Here is a 22,021-nt window from a genome sequence, read left to right as displayed (position 1 = left end):
TACTGTCATATGCCATGCTACAACATGGATGAATCTTTAGGACATTATAGTAAGTTAAGTAAGCCAGTGACAAGAAGGTAAATACTGTATTAATCCACTTACATGAGGTATGCAGAGGAGTCAAACTCATAGAGACAGAAAGTACAACGGTGGTTGCTAGGGGGAGGGGATAGTAGGGAAAGGGGAGTTGGTATTTAATGGGTATAGAGCTTCAGTTTTACAAGATGAAAAAGTTCTGGAGATCTCTTGCTCAGCAATGTGAATGTAATTAACATCAATGAACTGTATATTTAGAAATGGTTAAGATGGTAAATTTTATGTAACATGTTTGTTTTTTTACCACAATTTAAAACATTTTGCATTTATCACCTGGTACTAATTTTACTACTTCATTGAGTATTTCAACATCTTACTTGAAGTTGTAAACCCCAAGGCCACAGGCTGAATGTGACCCATGGACAATCAGTTTTCGACAAGTGTGAAATAGTGGTCAATATTTTTTTAAAAATTAGGAACTTTCACATCAAGACCCCTATATCTTGCTTCTCTTGGAAAACTGGAAAATCTGGAAACTCCAAGTCGCTAGTCTGTCCAGTCAACATGGCTGGAGCTGAGGAGTAGCCACCCCCATTTCAGGCCTGGGCATGAAATTCAGATTCATTTCTCTCACTCTCGAATTTCTTATACAAGATCCAAGTCCTCATGCAGATATACTAACTTCCTGGCCACAGTATTTGTAGGTTTAAGATATGAAACTTCTTTCAATGGGTGCAGCATACCAACATGGCACATGTATACATACGTAACAAACCTGCACACTGTGCACATGTACCCTAGAACTTAAAGTATGATAACAAAAAAAGATATTAAACTTCTTAATTCCAAACGCATCCAATAATAGTAGACTGTAGATGGTGGATGCTCTGTGAGCCCCCACACTAACTTTTTATTAGAGACACTAATTTCTAGGTTTCTGCTTCTGTTTGAGGTCCTGGTGTTATAATCTCTGTATTTCTATAGGAACAAATATAGTCCCAATGCCCTTTTTTCTTTTGCCATTTTGCATACAGCAAATGTTGTCCTGCAAGTCATGTTCTAAATATAGATGTGTTAAATTTCAAATGTGAAAGTTTTTGAAGGGTCTAAAGCCAGTTTGCTAATCAGGGAAATGCTGTGATTGGCGCCAGCGCTTGCAGTCCCTGAGGGGGGATTGTGAAATCTGGCCTCCGCAACTGTGATTCAAGTCTGGGATGAAAGAAAACTCCACGACCGCTGAAGAGCTCTCCAAGTTGTTTTCTTCTTAACAGGGTGGTGGTGGTGGTGGTTGTTTGAGTGTCATAACATAGAAAAGATAAATACATGTTCCTGAGTTCATTTTACTAGGACTAGATTAATAGTGTGGTAATAAATCATTATTTTGCAAGCAAAAACAGCCATGTTTTGCAATTCTTTATGTGCAAGCTCTAAGAAAATGCATGTCAATAGAAAGGAATCTAGAGACCCAAGAGACCCGAGACTTCTTCATGGCAAGTTAAGAAGATAATGGCTACTTATGCAAAATATAAAAACCTTGGGTATATGAAAGTTCGAACTGGCCCAGTTTTTTATCTTTTAAATCTTATTATTCTGTTATTTTTCAAGATAGGGCTGGTGGCATCTGATGGCAAGCAGAGGCAAAATAACAGAATGCAGCAGTTGTGCATTTTTCAAAGCTATGCACTGCATGGCATCCGTGTGTGTGCATTTAAGTGTGTATGCCAGAGACATTATTAGAACTGCCTGTATGTTTCATGCTGGGTCTATTTCATTGGTGCAGTAGAACTTGGAAAATTCAGTTTCACGCTTCGAATAATAGTGAACAACAGTAGAGGAGGCCTTAGTTTCCAAGACTGGTGGAGCAGAGGTATTCAGGGAACTTTCTGGGAATGAAACTTGGATAATTAAGTTGCTGTGCCCTGAGAGTTGCTCCTTCAAGTGGAGACGGATGTGCTGAATCCTTATCTGTACTTGCCAGAAGTGAAGCTGTCATCTAGCACAGTTGGTGCCTCTGTTTTTGAAAAGAGATATGACTAGTTGATTCCATCACTATCTGATGCAGAATTTTCAAAGATGAGTAGTGGATCAGAGAAACAAAACAAAACAAAGCCAGTTGAACCAAACTGTGTTGCTAGCTGAAAGGGTCTGATAGTGAGCAAAGAGCCAGATGTTTGGGGTTGCTTTCTCCAATTTTATTTCGCTGCTTTTATCCATTAAATTGGTCAACAGCAGCACTCACTGGTAAAAATAGGAACAACAGACTCAAGTTTTCCTATGTGCTGTTACGGTGATGCCCTTTCTTTTTTTCTTTCCCCTCTCATCTCCTTCCTTTTCTGCTTTTTCCCTCCCTCCCTTTTTAAGCTCAAGCTTTCATTATATGATTTTTTAAATTCCAAAAGAATAATGATAATGTATAGATAAAATGTGGTTAATTTCCCTACTTACCATACCTAATCCTACTCTTCTAAAGAAATCAGTATTAAGAGTTTGGTTTGTATCAACAATCCTTCCCCAACCCATGCAAATAAGATATGTATCTGATAAGTTTGGTTTTCTAATTTTTACAAAAGTGGACTTGTTCTGTGTACAGAATCTTGTAACTTGATTTCCCTGGCATTATTTTCCTGGCATCTCTCCAAATCAGTACATTTATTTCAAAATCACTATTTTTAATGGCCAGTTTTTTAATAGTATAGTTTTATCACAGTTTATTCACAAAATTCCTTATTGATTGATTCCTCTCCGCCACTAAAAAGTTCCTCTTCCCCACTAAAAAGATAGCGTTGCATATTTTAATTACACATACATATTTTTAAAGCTTTACCCTGTGTAATATTTGAAGAGGAAAATTAAAGCGTTTCTAAATGTTTCATTTGCTTTGATTGCTTTGATTTATTACTTTAAAATTTCTTCTTGTTTTATGAGCTAAAGTCTTTGGCTTTTTTTTTTTTTTTTTTGAAATAGGGTCTCCCTCTGCTGCCCACACTGAAGTGCAGATCGTCCCACTTCAGCTTCCTGAGTAGCTGGAACTGTAGGTGCTTGCCACCACACCTGGGTAATTTTTTGTATTTTTTGTAGAGATGGAGTTTTGCCATGTTGCCCAGGCTGGTCTTGAACTACTGGGCTCAAGCAGTCCACCTGCCTCGGCCTCCCAAAGTGTTGGGATTACAGGCGTAAGCCACTGCACACAGCCAGATTGTCTAATTTGCTGATTTACCTCTTGGAATTTTTGCATTATAGCTATCTTTGCTGTATAGTGAAGGATTTCTCAAGCTCAGCATTTTAGTCATTTTAGGTCATATAACTCTTTGGCGTGTGCTGTGCGTTGTGGAACACGTAGCGTCCCTGGCTTCTGCCTACTAGATGCTTATAGCATGCACCCTCTCCCAGTGCTCAAGTTATGATGACCAAAAATGTCCCTAGTCACTGTCAAATGTTCCTTGGGTGGAAAAATTGCTCCTGTTGAGAACCACTCCTATAATGTATATAAGGTATATATTTAAAAACCCAGTTATGTGGAACAGCACTACTTTTCTTTATATATTTATCAACACTTGGCAACATGAATGTAATGTCACATGCATTAGAAGTGAATCTCAGTATTGGGCCCCAAATAGTGAGCTTCAGTTAGTTCCTGTGTACAAGCTGGCACGGGAATGATCTTCAGTTTATGCCATTTTGGTGTCCATAACGGCACATAGACAACAGTGTCCTTGTTTATAAACTGTGCTATCTAAATCAGACAGTTGGAATATTTTCTGGCTGTGGTTGGGGTGACACCTACTCAAATGAGGCAGGAATGCCATTTGTGTCTGACATCATTTTCTTCGACTGGGATTTGGGCAGTTCACGAGGTGCACATTGTCCCACCCCTGTCACCCCAGCTATATGAAGTGTATAGGAGGCAGTGGCATCCAGGTAGCCACCCACCTCTTTCCTCTCCTAGTATCTTTTCTACAGAGTCTCACCAACTTCTGGCCTTGAGCAAAATAGCCCCCTTGGGAAGATCACTGAGGGAATCTGCTGTTTCCACATATTCCATAATCTTTTTCTGTGAAAAGGTGAGCTATATATATAGTTCTTTAAGTTTCTTCACATTTACAGGTGGCTATTGTGGTTGGTTTGCTTAACTAAATAGGTGTGGTGTTACTGTATCTGGACAAAGCTGCGCGTCAGGCCCTTCATCAGAAATGTGACCCCTTATTAAAGCATTGTTTTTTGTTTTTACAAAAAGTCAGATGGCCTTGTGTTGTTTGACTTGGTGCCTTTTCCAAATAGATGACTGTAAAGATGACCTGATGATCCTATGGACTGGGCTATAAACTAAATGCATCTCCCTTCTTGTGCCTGAATGGCAAGGTAAGATGCTGGAGAATCAATTCTCATGTCCTTGGTTGAAATTTTAGTCATGATAGCTTGGTCATCAGGGTAATGGCAACACGTTAAAATTCACATGCATTAAAAAAAAATAGCAGTGTCATCCAGGCTGCTTTGCATTTGTGATTTGTTTATTTATTTATACATAGATACACACCCACGTAGCTACTACCCAGGTCAAGAATTAGGACATTTCCAGCGCTGTAGAAGATTCCCTTTTCCCCATCTTAGCCAGTAAGCACTTCCCAAAAGAATCCACTAGTCTGACCTCAGTCACTCTGACTTAGCTTTGTCTATTCTTGAACTCCATGGAAATGGAATCAAATGGTATTTATTCTTTTGTGACTAGTTTTTTTAGTCTAACAGTATATCTGAAATACATTCGTGCTGGGACATGGAACAGTAGTTTGTACTTTTTGATGCTGTGTGTGTAGTAGGCTCTGTATGAATAATTGATTCACTCTTTCTACTCATTATGGTGGGCATTTGGGTTCTTTCCTAGGTGAGCATATGAGGAACAAAGCTGCCCTGAATATCCCTGTACATGTCTTCAGTGGATGATGTACTCTTTTCTTTTGGGTAAATACCTGGGAGTAGAATGGTTAGCTCATCTTTTGATAGATTTATTCTTAGTTATTTAAATGTTTTGATGCTGTTGTAAATAGATTTTCTTTTACAATTTCAATTTTCTCCCAAGCGATGTATTATGTTTTCATTTGCAAACTAGTGTATTTTAATAGATGCCATGAAATATGCATTAAAATTAATATTTGCCTGTTTATAAGAGAACCTGATATAGAACACTTCTAATTTTTAAAAAACATACAGAAAATTATGTGATCACTCTTGATATAAATATTGCATTTGGTTTTTAAAAAACAATGAACTGTCTTATGTTATTTAAAAATAAATCTAGGCTGGGCATAGCGGCTTATTCCTGTAATCTTAGCACTTTGGGAAGCCGAGGTGGGAGGATCTCCTGAGCCCAGGAGTTTGAGACCAGCCTGGACAACATGACAAGACCTCATCTCTACAAAAATTTAAAAAATTAGCTGAGCGTGGTGGTGTGTATCTGTGGTCCCAGCTACTCAGGAGGCTGAGTTGGGAGGATCACTTGAGCCTGGGAGGTTGAGGCTGCAGTGAGTCCTCTTTGCACCCTTGCACTCCTGCCTGGATGACAGAGTGAAACCTTGTTTCAGCAAATACAAGATAAAAAATAAATCTAATGACAACATGCAAATATTTTCAAAATATTTCTCCTACTAAGCTAATATATATTCAATCTTATATCAAAGGCACGTATTTAAAAAATATAAGTATACAATACACATTTTTAGAGTATCTGTGATTTATTTTTGTTCATATGCATACCACAACATTTTATATAGGGGTCTTTTACATCATAAATCAAATCCATTGTTATGAAGCAAAATTTTAATCTTTTGTTGCTATTTTTGTTTTTGTTTTTTGAGATGGAGTCGCCCTCAGTCGCCCAGGCTAGAGAGCAGTGATGCGATCTTGACTCACTGCAGCCTCCGTCTCCTGGGTTCAAATGATTCTTCTGCCTCAGCCTCCTGAGTAGTTGGGATTACAGGCATGTGCCACCACACCAGCTAATTTTTGTATTTTTTAGTAAAGACAGTTTCTCCATGTTGGCCAGGCTGGTCTTGAACTCCTGACCTCAGGTGATCTGCCCACCTCGGCCTCCCAGAGTGCTGGGATTACAGGCATGAGCCATCGCGCCTGGCCTCTGTTGCTATTTTTGAAGATTGTGTTTAGTTTGTATTCATTTTATAAATATGGCAAAGCATTCTTTCTTATTTAGAAAAGAGAATCTAGTCTGAAAAGATTTTTTTTTCTTTTAGTGCCTATGAGAAATTTCTTAAATAGTTTTGCAAGTAGTAAAACCTTTAAAGCTGCTTGAATGCACAGCAGTTTGTGAAGCTTACAAACACTGTCTTTCTAAGATAGTCATGAAACATAACCTGGGACAGAGTGATTTGTTAGGCCATATCTATTGCCTTGACAACAAACTAAACATTTCAAAATACTTGAGCAAATGCCACCACCAAGTGATGTGTAGGGGTTAAGTGGTTAGAGCAGAAGCACCAAGACCGTGTTTGTATGATAAAGGTTGCAGAAATCATACCCATTTTATAGGAGACTTTATTGCAGGTTTTCTGACTCTAATATAAGCTAAATACATTAGCAAGGAGAACATCTACTATTCTAAGTTTATAAATTATTTTTAATGGGAGTATGCAGAGGTTTGTGTTATAATTTAGTCCAGAGAGTATACCTCTAATTCGCTCCCTTCAAGCCATTTTAATGCCCCATATGGATGGAAAATTGTATTACACCTATCCCAGCTGCTGAAGGTCAGGGTGATACAGGAAATCTAAAATACCAATCTTTGTGCTCAAGGAGTTTGTTTGTTTGATTTTTTTAACCTGTGTTCTCAGATTGCACATATTCAGAGAGGTATTTTATTTTTTGTCTGGATGGAAATTTCTGCAAATCATATAAATGAAGATTTATTATAGCATCTACTGTTATGCTAAAGATCATTTATTAAATATTTTTTGGGAATGAATAGATTACAGAAAAGAAGAGAATTCTTTTGGCCAGACAGGAAGGATTTTCTATTTTGGTGGGCTAAAAAATAAATAAATAATAAAATATTATTGCTGCCTTAGATTTTGAAGGGGGAGAGGTGTGATGGTGGAGTAAGAATTTAGAGAGCCCATTTCACTCTTTTCTGGTTTCTTGCTCAAAGTTTGATATTGTCCTCTTTGGTTGAAAGCAACATCTATTTTCAGTCTTGATTTTAAAATGCTGACACTTTTACTGTACATTTTGTGAAGAATAATACGATCCCCCAAGATGACTTGATTGTCAGAGTCATTTCTTCCACCCATGTTGGTGGAAATACCCAATGTTTTTCATCTATAACCAAGGTTATCTTTATCTTTTTGCAGTCAATGCCATGGTAACATGGTAACAGTGCCAATTTGATACAAATCTGGGACCCCTGAGTGCTGTGGGTCAGAGATTACAAGAAAAATATAAACGTTGGTTGCAGAAGCAACGCACATTTTAGATTTTTATGGAGGGCTTTAAACTGATCACAGATAGAGTGGTGACTCATAGTTTTCATTTTTAATTATTTGGCATCCAAATTGAAGAGGAAAAACCATCCAGAACTTTTTGTTGGCTTCAGTGAATCTGAATCCCAGTACTGTGACTCTAAGCTGGGATATATGTACCCAGCTTAGGCCTGTAACTGATCTGGTTCTGCCTCAGTCTCCCCACCTGTAAAGTGGGGATAATGCCTCCTACATCACGCAGTTGGGAGGATTAAAAGCTCAGTTGATAGGAATGTGCCTAGCACAGTTCTTGGCTCTATAGTAGCTGATGTTCTTATTATTTTTATAGTGAGGAAACCATGTTGTATTAGTGGAAGCCAGGCAGATCAACTTTATTGAATTCCTGCTGTATGTATATGTCAGCTGCACAGTCTTGGCCAAGTAATTTAAGTCACTTAGTCTCCTTGGAGTCTTGATTTTGTCACATGCAAAATGGGGGTCATACTATTTATCATTTGGGGTTGTCGTGAGGAAAACACAATATATTTAAAGCGCATAGCATGGTTCCTGGCACTTAATAAGCATTCGGCAAGTGATAGCTGCTGCTATTATTATGATTGTAGTTGTTATTATCGTTTTTATGATTAGACTATTTGTCCACATCTCTATTTTTACTGCTGTTTTCATAGCCCAGCTACTGTCATCTCTCTGCGGATTATTGCAATAGCCCTCTAACCCTTCCCCCTGTGTTTCTATAAAGACCCAAATGGTCTGGCCTTTGCCAACCTCCCTGGTCTCCCACATTGCCTCCCCATAGTGCTTTAGCAACAGTGGACTTCATTTATTCCTGCAAATGCATTATACTCCTTGCCTGCACAGGGCCTTTGCATATGCTGCTTTTTCTTCTTGGAGCAGTCTGACCTCTTTCCACCTTTCCTTCGACCCTTTCACTCTCCTACTCATCCCCTTATTAATACACTCATAGGTCCTGGTACATCACCTTCATTTTGCCTTGTACTTAATTAATTGATTTGCTTGTCCTTTGACATTTATTTATGTGATCATTTGATTAATTCTATATCTCATCCTTGACTCTGATGCCCTAGGGTTCTGGTATAGCAGAGAGAGCGTCAGACTTGGATTACCATGGTATGTTTCTTTAGTTCCCCAACACACTCGTTTGTTGAGGGAGTGAGTGAATAAATGAAAGAATGATTATGATGATAATCTGATGATAGTATAAAATATCTGGGCAACAATTGAGGAGCTAGAGGAGGTTATAGGATGTGAGGTTCGTCCCTGGGAGAATGCATAGTGAGAAGTTTCTCACTAAATGATTTGGGACCTCAGTGAGGAAAAATGGTGTGTCTGTGCAGGAGGACGAATGGTTAAATGAAGAAATGCAGGGAGGGAGGAAGAAGCTGAGCAGGAAATAGTTGTGGAGTGTTGGAAAGAGGAAATAACTGGGAAGTGACCTGACAGAAAATTGGGCATGTATTTCCTTTGCTACAGTTTTTATTTCTCTGATTTAAGCATTGTCACATTAGCTCTTTTTTGTTGTTGTTGTTGTTTTTAAGTCTGATTTACAATATTCTTTTTACCCATAGGATGCCACGTCTATCTATTTACACAGACAAACTTATACACCCAAAACGGGCAAAGACACAATAGCAGTTTAGCCTTTATTTTGTCTTCCTTTCCTAGGACAAATGCCCCCTGCCTTTAAAACAGTTTCTTTCATTGTCTTATTTCTTTGGTCAAAAATCCACTATTTTTTATTTTATTTTATTTTATTTTTTATAGTTTTCTACTCTCTGATGTTATCTCCTTAGTATGCTCTTAGGGTAAACTGTTTCTCATTGTTTAAAGTTTCCAGCATTGATTTCTCATTTTTGTTGTTCGTGTCACTGAAGAGAGCAGGGGGGTTTTCACTAAGAAACTTATGCTGGGATCACAGTCAGGTGCTGTGTAGTTATAAGGGGTGAGGAACTAAGTAGATATCTATAAATTTAGTGTTTTTCCGTCTCTACATTTTTCTTTTAGCATAATTTTAAATTGAGATGTAATTCACATAAATGAAATTTATCATTTTAACATGTATACTTCAGTAGTTTTTAATATATTCACTATGTTGTGTAGCTGTCACCATTATCTAATTCCAAAACATTTCCATCACCCCAGTTAGAAGCCTTGTACCTATTAGCAGTTAGTCCCAACTCCCCCGCTCCTATCCCATGGCAACCATTAATCTACTTTGTCTTTATGGATTTGCCTACTGGACATTTCATATAAATGGGATTATACATTATGTGGCCTTTCATGTCTAGCTTCTTTCTCTTAGCATAATATTTTCAAGATTCAGCCTTGAAAAGCATGACCATAAAAAGATCATTCCTTTTTATGGACAAGTGATATTCCAGTGTAGAGATATACCACATTTTGTTTATCTATTTTTCAGTAGATGGACATTTGAATTGCTTCCACCTTTGCCTGATCTGAACTTTCTCGTTACAAGTTTTTGTGTGAACATATGTTTTCAGTTCTCTTGGGTATTTACCTAAGAGTGGAATGGCTGGATCACATGATTAAACATACCATAGATCACATGATATGTTTAATCTTTTAAGGAGCTGCCATGCTGTTCTCACAGCAGCCAAACCACTTTACATTCGCACCAGCAATGTGTCGGGGTGCCAGTTTTTCCACATCCTTGCCAACATTTGTTATTTTCAGTTAAAAAAAAATTATAGCCATCCTAATGTTGTGAAATGGTCATTGTGTCTCTTTTATTCTTTTGTGGTGTCTCTTAGTGGCCTTAATTAGTTCCTTCCCCCCTTCCATTTAAAAAAAAGTGGATATTGTTCTTGTCATTTTTATTAGCTCTAAATTTTGAATGGACCCTCTCTAGCACAGAGGAAATCTAAAATAGAATTTGAAATACTACTTTATAATTGGGGAACAGCATGCTAAGAGAAAGTGACTGAACCAGAAAAAGGCAGTTATGGCCTACAAATTAGGATTTATTCTACTAAAAGAGACCTCAAGTAAATATTCTTATGTATAAATTATAGAAACCTCTCATTATAAAAATAAAAGTCCAAAAAGGAAATTGGGGTAATAACAATTCCTCTTTCTGGTTTGTTCTTTTCCCTGTGTAACTTGTTTTTTTTTTTTTTTTTTTTTAACTTTTAAATGCTATTCCTTATATGCTGTTACTGTGAAGGTTGTTCATTTGTAGACTAATCTTGTAAGATCCTTGAAACCCTGTAGAAAAAGCTTGGCTGACATTAGCCAGGCTCATTTTGTATTCCATTGTTTCAAGTGGCTAAAATATCAGGACTAAAGGCCTGGAATTAAGAAGCTTAAATAATTATAGATTCCCTCTCCTCCCATTCATTAGATGTAATTTAGTACTGAAAAAAATAAAATTACTCAACTTGGATTGAAGTTCAGCAGTCTTAAATCCTTCTAAAATTCTGAATATGACTTTTTCATTGTGAACTGTGACAATGTCAAATCAATAACAGTATAGTTTTCTTATATCCAGGGTCACCATCATCACGCAGAAATGTGTAGTGAATACTTTATTTGTGATCTCTGATTTCTAGGAACTTAACAGTTGAATATAGATGATGCCAAGAGATATGGAGATATGGAGATATGGAGGCTTGTGAAGCATTGCTGCATATATCAGGCAGCAGGGAGTCATTAATGATAAGGTTGAAAGAGGCAACTGTGATATATTTTACATGGGGACTTTAAGAGACCATTTTAGATTCCATGTAGTAGGAAGGCATACCAAACTTTGATTATTCTGGGAAAAGAAAATTAAGAAAAGTGTTTGAAGGAGACAGGTATTTGTTGAGGGCCTACTGGGTGATAAACTGCATTGGAAAATAAGCTATAGAGTATGGTGGAGCGCTCAGGGCCTTGGAGTCAGATGACTTCAGTTTGAATTTTGGCTATGACAACTGCTATTTGGGTGCTTATGGGAGTAAGAGAACTGCAGTCTATATGATTGTTGTGAGAACTGGAGGGAATCAAGTGATTCGTCTCTATTCCGTGCCTGGCAGGTAATAGGCCCTCAATAAACATTGGTCTTATTATTGTTAGTATTGTCATTATTGTTATTGTTGTAATTTAATGACCACAACCATTACTTGAGGAAAGTGGTATTACACACATTTTTCATATGAGAAAACAAGGCTTAAGTAATGAAGAGATTTGCCTAGAGCAGTGCCTCTCACCTGAGGATGATTTTAGCTCCGAGGAGACGTTGGTCAATGTCTGGAGAGCTGTTTTTAGTGGTCCCAACTGGCAGTACAGGGTGTTACTGGCATCTCCTGGGTACAGGCCAGGGGTGCTGTTGAACTTTCTGGAATGCACAGGCCAGCCTCTGCAACAAAGAATGATCCAGCCCCAAATGTCAGTTGTGCCAAGGCTGAGAAACTCTGGCCTAGAGTCATGGACCTGCCAGATCAAGGAGCAGAATTCAAATTCTTTTCTGATTCATGTGTTTAGATGTTCTCTCTGAAACTATTCCATTCCTTCATAAGAATCCAGGGAGTGAAATAAAGTTAGTTTTTGACAAGTCTCTTTAACTCTTCAGGTGATATTCTGATGGCTTGAGACTCAAATACGTTGTCATGGGGTGGGTGGCAAGCCAAGTACAGGGAAACTGAGGTGATGTGTGAGGGAACTGCCATCCATTCTTTTTTCATCATTCATTTGTGTATTGAATATTATCATTAACTTTCCAAACACTTAGTGAGCACCTACTCTGTGCTAGTACACAGTCCATATTCTTTTTTTTTTTTTTTTTTTTTTTTAAGATAGAGTTGCACTCTTGTTGCCCGGGCTGGAGTGCAATGGCACGATCTTGGCTCACCACAACCTCCGCCTCCCAGGTTCAAGTGATTCTCCTGCCTCAGCCTCCCTAGTAGCTGGGATTACAAGCATGTGCCCCCATGCCCAGCTAATTTTGTATTTTTAGTAGAGATGGGGTTTCTCCACATTGGTCAGGCTGGTCTCAAACTCCCAACCTCAGGTGATCCGCCCGCCTTGGCCTCCCAAAGTGCTGAGATTACAGGGGTGAGCCACTGTGCCCAGTCCACAGTCTGTATTCTTATGCAGTTTCTGTTTTGCCAGCCAAACACTACTGAGAAATGAAAGATAACATTTGTGACATGAAACGTAAGAAATGAAAAATATGCTTCAGTGTACAAAAGTCCAGTTTATGAAGCTATGTATTTGGAGGCCTCACACTGATATTTGTTCATTTATTCATTGACTATTCAAATACATTTGTACACTCCCATCTTCTTGGGTATACCCCCAAGAAACTCTGTTGTCTGTCTTTTCATAAACCCTATGTTTTTTTTATTTTTTTTTATTTTTTTTTATTTTTTTTTTTGAGACGGGAGTCTGGCTCTGTCGCCCAGGCTGGAGTGCTGTGGCCGGATCTCAGCTCACTGCAAGCTCCGCCTCCCGGGTTTATGCCATTCTCCTGCCTCAGCCTCCGGAGTAGCTGGGACTACAGGCGCCCGCCACCTCGCCCGGCTAGTTTTTTGTATTTTTTAGTAGAGACGGGGTTTCACCGTGTTAGCCAGGATGGTCTCGATCTCCCGACCTCGTGATCCGCCCGTCTCGGCCTCCCAAAGTGCTGGGATTACAAGCTTGAGCCACCGCGCCCGGCCCATAAACCCTATGTTTAATGGCAGTTTTATCATTTCATTACAAGTAAAAATCCTTTCAGAAACAGGAGCTGTATTTGCCTGTGTCTCTGAGGACTTTTGGAATTGAGGTTAATGCTTGGGGAAGGAAGACTCTTCCTTGGACATTTCCTGAGCCCTGTGGTTTACTTTTAATAATTATTTTGGTATGAAATAGTTTGCTGGGTTTTGTGGTTAGTGTCATAAAGTACCTAATTTCCCTAAAGAAAAATAAAGCCTTGACCTATACAAAAAAGATTGAATTGAATAAAAGTAAATCTATTTTTTTAAAGTGTCTATTATTGTAGAAATTTCTTCAATGACAGGAAACAAGCACATGTGTGTACACACACATATACATCTCAAAATGATACATCTAAGGCCTTGCTTCTCAACAGTTTGTAATTTCCTCCTAGGAAAAAACAAGAATTGCTGCTGCTATTATTATTCTTATGAACTCCATTGATCCAATAACTCTTTTTTTTTTTTTTTTTTAAATTAACCACAAATTTTCCCGTAGTGAGGAAGAGGTAAACAGTTTCCTTGATGTTGGGAAGTCCCTTTTTTAGAAGTGTATAGTCACTGCGAATGAGCTAGACTGTTCATTTTTTTTTCTTCGTTTCTGTTCTTGTCTAAATAGAAGAAAGAATCCATGAAGCAAATGAATCCTGTGCTGTGCTTATGGAAGAACTTGCAGTTCAACACCACAAAACAGTTTCCTTGATCACTCCTTTGTAGTCTGAAATGTTTGAACAGTTTAATTGTATATGAAATATCCGAATAGCTTAATTCTTTGACTCATGGGACAGCCAACTCCATGATCTTTCTGAAGTACTAAAAATACATGAACAGTTGTTATGACAGACAACGTAAATTTTGTTTCTTGATCAATTTTTGTTAGATTTCTCTTCTCTTTTTCCCTCTCCTCAGTTCGCCTCCCATCTCTTCTCCCCCGTTTCCCTCCCCTTCCTCTCCCTTACCCCCTTTCCTCTTTACTCCCTCCCTTTTCTCCTCCCCTTTCTCCACCTTTTCTTCAATAGTTAATCTGTTTGAACCCTTTGCACCCTTTCGGGGTTGAAGTGCCCTCTTTTATTCTGGCTTTTCCCTCTTTTTCCACATTCTTTAACACTTACCTTTTCTCTCTGTAATTCTTCCATGCCCAACATTTACTACATTTTTATGAATAAATCTCTTAAAATATACACTTGATATTAGGGTGTTTATTCTTTTTACTTGAATTTTGGAAAGTTTATGTATGAAAGTGCAGTTAAGAATTGGTAGTTTCAAGATGTGGTTTGCTTTCGTGATATGAAAGCAAGAGTTTTTATTTGACTCTAACATGTATTGTTTCAACTTCTTTTTGTTCTTCTTTCGAGCATCTCTGCAGGCTCTCAGAGTCCTGGATGGGCAGAGACCCTTCAGTGAGGGAGCTCTGAGTGAAGGAAGATCTGGGTGTTGGCTGTCTTGTGGAAGGTCAGCGTGATGCCGTCTTTAGACTTCATCATGCTGAATCCTGTTCCTTGAATTTGAAAGGCTATGTAATAACTTTGTTCTGCTTATTAGAGCCATAAAACCACATTAAGGTATAGGTAGAGGGCACAGCTCTTTCACACTTGTGTATTGCTAATGGTTCTTAATCTAGTTTTTGAGTAAAGCTTGTCATTTTTTGGGTGTATTGTGGAGACATGTTGTAGGAATCATTTGCTGACACTTCATGCTCATTCTATTTAAACTAACAAGAACCAAGTATACATAATTTTGCCTTGTAACTTTTTTTCTGATCTTACAATTTCCCTTTGTCTTCTTAGCTAACCAATTTAAGGTAGGAAGATAGTTGATCTATTACCACATGTTTCTTAACCTCCTCTCCATTTGTAATTCTTTCTTCTCGGTTGGAAGGAAACTAGAATTTAAAAATAACTAATATTTTGATGACCATTTACAATTTTATCTGAAATTTTAGTGGTAACTTTGATATTTTAAAGGTATTCCACGCCTCAGAATTCCCCTCTAATTCTGAATTTTTAAAGATTTTTTTCCTTGGGTGGAGCAAAAAGAATGAGGCCTTCCCTGACCATCTCATGTTATACTAAATCACAGCTACCTGCTGGTTTCTTGTTTTGTTTTGTTTTGTTTTTTTGCAGTGATTAAGAACATTTGTGTTCATGTATTTTAATCATCTGTGTATTTGCTTATTTGTTGTTATCTTTTCCGCTATGTATTACAAGGGCAGGAAGAATGTTAGTTTTGTTCACAATGCTCTAATATTTAATATGTGCCTGGTATGTAACAGACACTCGATAAATATTTGGTGAGTGAAAAAATGCATTTTTTTTTTTTTAAATGACACGTTCTTTCTCTGTCACCTAGGCTGGAGTGCAGTGGCATGATCATAGCTTACTGTAACCTCCAACTCCTGGTCTCAAGCAATCCTCCTGCCTCAGCCTACCAAATAGCTAGGACTTCAGGCATGTGCCACCATGTCTGGCTAATTTTTAAAATTTTTTTGTGGAGACAAGATCTTGCTATGTTTTCCAGACTGGTCTCAAACTCCTAGCCTTAGGTGATCCTCCTGCCTTGTTCTTCCAAAATACTGGGATTGTGGGTATGAGCCACCATGCATGGCCAAAAATGCATTTTTAGAAGAATGGATATAGCGCTATTATAACTTAGTCCATTTAATATAGACTAATTATGTGAAAATCTACTTTGCAAAGCGGATTTTGGGTTCATGGTATCTGTTAGCACAGCCAATTTTTTTTTTTTTTTTTTTTTTTTTTTTTTTTTTTTTTTTTTTTTTGAGACAGAGTCTCACTCTGTTGCCCAGGCTGGAGTGCAATGGTGTGATCTCAGCTCACTGCAACCTCTGCCTCCCGAGTTCAAGTGATTCTCCTGTCTCAGCCTCCTGAGTAGCTGGGATTGCAGGCGCCCACCACCATGCCTGGCTAATTTTTGTATTTTTTTAGTAGAGACGGGGGTTTTACCATGTTGGCCAGGCTGATCTTGAACTCCTGACCTCAAGTGATCACCTGCCTCGGCCTCCCAAAGTGCTGGGATTACAGGTGTGAGCCACTGCACCTGGCCCATTTTACTACTTTTTAACCGAAGAGTTGATTTTTCAAATGGGGAATTCATTTAATAATAAGAAAGTTTTTTAAACTTTGGGGATCAAGAGCCACTTTATAATTTGAAGATAAAGGTCCTTTCCCCCAGAAAAATGTAGTTAGACCATTACAAATTCATGCATATAATCATAAGATTTATGGACCTTTAGAGGTGGGTCCTTGAACTCCAATACTAAGAACTCAGACTGAGAACCCATATGTAACAGTTCCGCTTAATTTTTAGGGTGGGTTTGCAGCAATTTATGAGGATGATAATTCTTGCTAAAGATGAAAGACAAAAGTGTCAGATGCCTGGTGAGGACAGTGCTGTCCACTAAAGGATTTAATTCTTGCCTCCATTCTTTCCGAGGCTTTTAAAATAAATAACAGGATTCTGATAAAGATTGAGCTGTTTCACTTAAGACTCTGTGAGCCTATTGACTTGTAATGAAAACCACAATTATTGTTAGTTTATTTCCATGTGTAATTAAAGACAGGAAAAAAATACAAGCCAGTAAAATGAGTAATGCAAGGAAATTCTGATGCACAGCTTCCTTTTGAAGATGGTTTTACACATTCTTTCCTGTCTAGTTCCCTGTTGAAGATTCTTATCTTGGCTGCGTAAATTGTTCAGAATTTTCACCCCAAAGGAAAATAACTAAACTGGTTTGCCTTTTCTTGGCGGGGGTAGCCCTCCAAGCAGATATTCTGGCTGGGTTAGGCCATATTCTCTCTTAAGTTACGTGATTTCACCTATCATGTTGGTTGGTGGTCTTATTGCCTGACTTCTCTTTTATTTACAATTCCTGTGGTACATTATAGCTTTCTGGAGCCATGTTAAGAATGAGATAGTCTGCCCCCAACCCCAGGAATGCTTGGATGTTATTTTCTGGTCTTGGCAACCTGAGGATCTCTTAACTTCTTTAATCTGATTAATGGGGAATTCAGAACTATAGTTACAAAATAGTTCGCCTAAGCTATTACTGCTTTGATGGAATTAATGATCAAATATTGGCTAATGCCCAAAGCAGATTCATGAGCTGTGCTTAATTTTACATTTCCCTTCTCAAAGGCAATTGTGGAACAAAGACCTTTTATGTTGGTTGAACCCAATTAATGAATGGAAATGTAATTTCATTTCTTCTACACTTATGGTTGAATTTGATGAGTCTTGCTTGTCTACAACAACATATATACAAATATCACTTTGTTTTTACTAAGTGAAGTTATTAAGGCATACACTTTTTGCTGAACTTCTGTGGTGGATAAACCACTTTGATACCTTTATTTGGGTCAAAATGTTCTTTAAACAGCCTTTGAGGCACTGACCTCATCAAAGCAGTTAATTTTCCGATGACCCATTTTGGAGTAACACGGACACAATGGCAACTTCTCTAGAGTTGATCTAAAGTGTGGCATAGTTGGTAACTAAGCTTCATGATTGCAAATGCCAGAGACTGTTAAGAGTTGGTTTTATATTTGATGATTCTCTTTGTTTAGCAGTTTGGTAGATTGGAAAGCTACTTGGTTGATCTTGGCTTTTTGCCTGGTATATATATATATAAAATTATATAAAATATATATATAAATAATATATAGACATTAATGGGTCAGCCTGTTTTATAAATAAAAATGGGAGCATCATTCAGAAAATGGCATAAGGAATGAGACATAATATGTATTTATATATACATATATAAAATATAAAAATATAGACAATATAATATATAATATAAAAATATATAAAATATAATATATAAATATGTATATAGTTAGAGTTTTCTGTTATAAGATTTGTACTCATTAAAAATTCAATCAATTTTAATGACTACTTGATATAGCTGTAAAAATAGTTACAGGGGATTCAATGATCAACTAAACCCAGAATAACCATACAAGGCTTAGTTCAGTTATATGCCTTTGAGAGTCAAGGGGGGCACTTTTAGTTTCTCTAGGGCAGCAGGTATAAACTGGAACTGTCTCAGAAAAGTTGAGATGAATGGTCACTGTAATTAAAGCATACGTAGTTTCTGTCACGGGGCTTGCAGGCAATGGGGGAGACGTAGACAAATCCAACAATTAGATAGTAAATACCAATTTACAGCTGTAAAAAACCGATAAAGTGCATATAGTAAGGGGAGTTGATCTGGCCATGGGTTAGGGAAGGCCTCCCTAGGGAGGTAAAGTGTTTACTGAGATCTGGAAAAAGAGTAGGAGTGGAGTAGAGGAGAAGGGAGTGTGGTGTGACCAAGGAATTGCCAGAAGACCAGAGAGACTCACTCATGGACATCAGAGCAGAGCCTGGTGGGGGAAGAGGCTAGGAAGCTGGGTAGGGTTCACACCCTGCAGGACCTTGACCTCCCTGGGAAGGGTTTAGATCTTTATGCTAACTGCCATGGGAAGCCATTACAGATTTTAGTGGAGGAGGTGAGGGGGAGGGATTTTTAGATGGTTGAATCACATGATCAGATGTGCTTTGGGGAAGGATCATTTGGGCTGTAGTGTGGAGAAGAGATTGAACAGGAATGGGTAGGGTGAAGTGGAGCTGGGGACAAAAGTAAGTTTGGGGAGAGTGGTTCAGTGGCTTTGCATTAATCCAAGTAGGAGACTATGATGACTTTTGAGTAGTAACAGTGGGGTGGAGCATATGGATAAGTTTAAGAGATATTTTGGAGCAAAACTCAACAGGACTTGGAAACAGACTCTTATGGTGAAGGAAGGGTATTTAAAATTCTTTTGTGCTCTCCTATAATAATATTACAGTTTTGTTGTGTCTGGTCAGCCTGTTTTATAAATAAAAATGGAAGCATTGCTCATAAAATAGGATAAGGAATGGGGTGAATGTGGGGGGAGAGTACAGAGTTTTAAGTTGTTATACAAGAGTTGAACTGTAGCATGATCTCAACCAGTATCGCTGTGTCACTGATTTCTTACCCTGATCTTTCCTCAATTAGCCTTTTGGACAGCAGGTCCAAGATATCATTTAGGATGCCAGAACAATAATCTTCTAAATAATACCCTGGTGCCTTGAAGGGATTAGGTATGGATTTCCAGATGCTTTATCTATGACCAGCCTGCATCTTAGACATTGGGCCCAACTGGTAGATCACATGATTCTTTTATAAGACTGTTGCTCTTCCTGTTGAATTGATCCCTTTACCATTATGTAATGGCCTTCTTTGTCTCTTTTGATCTTTGATGGTTTAAAGGGATTGCATTGGGAGTTATACCTGATGTAAATGACGAGTTGATGGGTGCAGCACACCAACATGGCACAAGTATACATATGTAACAAACCCGCACGTTATGCACATGTACCCTACAACTTAAAGTATAATAATAATAAATAAATTTTAAAAAAAGAAAAAAAAAAGACTGTTGCTCACGTTAAAGTATGATGTAATAAAGGTTATGAATTAAAAACAAAAACCTACAGGGTCACATGAATGTGTATAAACAGCAATGAACCAAGTACATTTTTTTTTTTTTTTTTGTAGAAGACTTGCTATTGCATATAACATAGCATCAGGCTGACAATGGTATTTACATGTAAATGTTAGCCAAGTAATGAAATGTTTGCTTCTTTTGTAGGCTTTAGATTCTTGTGTCATTCATTCTACCTTTATTGATCTACGTGGCTTTTAGCATCATGGCATTCTAAGTTTCTAAAGATAATACCATGAACATTCTTCCAGAAATATTCTCAATTAAACAAGAAGCGGAGACTCTCTTATGGGTCTTTCTTCTTTTGCTTCTCTCTTGAATCTTGACAAATTATGAAATTTCAACTCTAGTTTTATACTTAGAGATTCTGTTTTCATTAGCAGTCTTTTTTGCTTGAGGTGAGGAAGGATGTTGTTAGAAATTCTCATTTTCACCTACTGGCTCTTTCTTTTCCAGTTTTCTTGTATGTGCCCTAAGCTGAATATTCATTTTAAGCACGCTCATCTACCCTTGGTCCTCTGTCCTGAGCCTGATATTGACTGGCCAGAAAAACTGGATGTTATTTTTCAAAAGCTTAATACAGATATCTTGTTGCAGCATTTGATACTGAGAATGACTGAGGCCAGTGTTCAGGGATGATGCAGGTAGTTTTGATTACTGATTGCCAATTCATGTCTTTATAAAGCATTGTGTCATATTTTATCTTAAATGTGGTTAATTTTTTTCCATTCATTTCTTAAATCTTTCACACTGAATTGGATAGGTTGTTGAAGTTCAAACTGCATTTGCTGTAAGCTGGGTTCTTGGATTGCTGTCCAGTGTGAGATTGGGCAGTCCAGGGATTTATTTGATGGCAGTGTGCTCAGCTTGGGAAATTAAGTAATAGAAATAGAATTTAAAATAACTTTTTTAACATACTAGTTTTGATCTTTTATCAAAAGATTAGTTTTGATTAACTCCCTGAAAGACATGTAATTTCAACATTATCTGTGTGATAGGTAGAGCACATATATTGCTTTGTCTACTAGTCTTAGCTTAAAAATCCTTATCAGTGACAAGGAAATAATAATGCCTACCTTCAGAGGCCACTGTGCAGGATAAATGAGATCATTCATGCAGTTGTTCATTTGACAGATATTTACGAAGCATCTGCAGTGTACACAGGACTGGTGCTAAACATTGGAAGTGACAGAGAACAAAATCAAGTCTTTGGCCTTTATGGAGCTTATATTTTACCTAATATTTGTAAAACACATGATAGATGATCAATAAATGGTAGCTCTAGTTGTCACTACCTAAAATTTGGATAAAACTTTGAAATCTAAAATATATTATTAAATAATTTCAGGTCTTCTCTTGTTTTAACTTCAAATTAAAATAGAGATGTTGAAGAAGTTCTGTAGATATATTCTGCACATTAATTTTAAGGTTCTAAAGCAGTGGTTCTCAACTCGGACAACACATTAGAATGACCCTGGAGGCTTTTCAAATACTGAAATACCAGCGTTGCGAAGCTGCCCTCAGAGATTCTGATAGTGGTCTAAGGTGAGCACTGGTATTTGTTTTAAAGGCTCCTAAGGTAATTCTATTGGGCAGCTAGGATTGAGACTCTCTGAAATACTTTACGAGTATTTACATGTTATGGCTAATGATAGATTTGCTATTTATATATCAAGGTACATAGCTTGATATGAGAGAAGGGCTATGGCATTAGCTGTGGATTGGACAAGTTTGATGATAGGTTTCCGAGCAAAATATATGGCTTCTGAGAACCCAGGTGTATGGACTGTAGGCATGACTGCCACAGTGCATCTCTGTCCCCTAGACCAATCACTGTACCACAAAGACCTCAGTATTCTCATTCACAAAGTCTAGTTAAATGCAATGAGGATGCCTGCCAATATTAACATTTTGCTGCTCTGTAGGGTATTGATTTAATACCCCAATATATGAATTATCTGTTTGCCAGAATGGTTTCCAGCCTGCTGCCTTGTTCCCTTCCTTCGCCACAGCTGATCAAGCCAGTGGTGAACATTCAGTCAAAGCCTGCCAGATCTTCAGCTGGCAAACATACAGCTAACTCGTTCTCGAGAGAGTTTGAGTAATGATGCAAATGTCATTATCGTCTGGGAAACACAGAATGACAAGGAAGGGATGGGAGAGCTTGATTATTGCCTTGGTCTTTGTGTGAGCCGAGGGAGACTGTGTACACAGAGAGAATCCTAGAGTAGGTGTGTGAGGCAAGGTACATGCACATTCCACA

At 37.9% G+C, this 22,021-nt stretch overlaps 1 protein-coding gene across 7 annotated transcripts in view; it reads left to right on the top strand.

Moving 5' to 3' along the window:
- The window catches only part of MITF (melanogenesis associated transcription factor), a 224,450-nt gene that overhangs the window by 51,556 nt on the left and 150,873 nt on the right, over positions 1-22,021 (top strand). The window lies entirely within an intron of this gene.

The sequence above is a fragment of the Theropithecus gelada genome, chromosome 2 (assembly GCF_003255815.1).
Source record: "Theropithecus gelada isolate Dixy chromosome 2, Tgel_1.0, whole genome shotgun sequence".
Classification (NCBI taxonomy): domain Eukaryota; kingdom Metazoa; phylum Chordata; class Mammalia; order Primates; family Cercopithecidae; genus Theropithecus; species Theropithecus gelada.
This window is presented reverse-complemented; position numbering and strand designations above follow the sequence as displayed.